This window comes from Acyrthosiphon pisum, chromosome X (genome assembly GCF_005508785.2).
Source record: "Acyrthosiphon pisum isolate AL4f chromosome X, pea_aphid_22Mar2018_4r6ur, whole genome shotgun sequence".
Classification (NCBI taxonomy): domain Eukaryota; kingdom Metazoa; phylum Arthropoda; class Insecta; order Hemiptera; family Aphididae; genus Acyrthosiphon; species Acyrthosiphon pisum.
The window spans coordinates 119709129-119710293 of record NC_042493.1 but is presented as its reverse complement, the minus strand read 5'-3'; positions in this window follow the sequence as shown (position 1 = coordinate 119710293).

Here is a 1165-nt window from a genome sequence, read left to right as displayed (position 1 = left end):
GCATAACTGAGTGATTAATAAATTAAATACGTTCACGACAAAATACGAAACGCGCAATATACGGTACTCTACATCGGTCGTAGACAAGAGGGAAACTAACTATAAATCATTAAACGTTCTGTTAAATATCTGATAAAATTGTAATGGCTTGCAGTTTTAAGATAAGTTTTGACTGTGACAATTGACGAGGCTTATCGAAAATTCTATTTAAGTAGGTACTTACCTTTACTCCGTATAGGTATAACCATATTTAATTCTCAACAATAAATAAGTGATAATATGTGAAATACAGATAATCAAACTTATATAAGATTCAGTAAAATATATAAAATTACGGTGTTTTTCAGCATTTTCCATCGAAAATCGTCAAATATGCGCTTAAAAACAGAAAAAAACACAAATTATGCATTTTTTAAAAAGAAATGGTAAAATATGCAATTATATGCAAAATAAAATTTTGATATTTTGAATATAGATACCATGAAACATATTTCTGTATAAGAATGGATGCTATTGGACAAACTAAAAAAAATATGCAAAATCATAAACATCCTAACCCTAATTATCACCTTGAATTAATTTTTGGAATCTAGAATACAAGTATCGATGAATTAATATATCTGTTATCACTGTTGCTAATTATTGGTATTCGAATCAGCTGCACCATAGATATGATCTTAGAATTTGTGGCGACTACCGTCCCACTACATGTTGGTCAACATTTTAGGGTCACCTACTGTCGCATCACCAGGTGGCGTCGTCGGTTGGTACGTTTGGTTGTGAATAAAATTAATCATTTTACTTTTTTAGATATTTATAATTATTCATCTAAGTACTATTAAAACATTTTTACTACACACTAGAAAATTTGCTACTGCACACTTGAAATTTGCTACTGCACACTGTGTGTACTACTGCACACAAAAATAGGGACTGTCCTATCCTATTATTTTTTATTACATACATACTATAGCTGCAAATTGCAATGGTTTAATTAGTAATTAAATTGTTTAGTTTTCTACAGTTGTTACATCAAGTATTATTTTTCAAATTAACTGAAAATAGCTTATTAGTTTGAGTATTTTAACTAATTAAGTTATTAGGTTAATTATGAAGTGGAGTTAACAAAAATATTAGTTTTTAACTGAGCTTTAACTTTTTAATA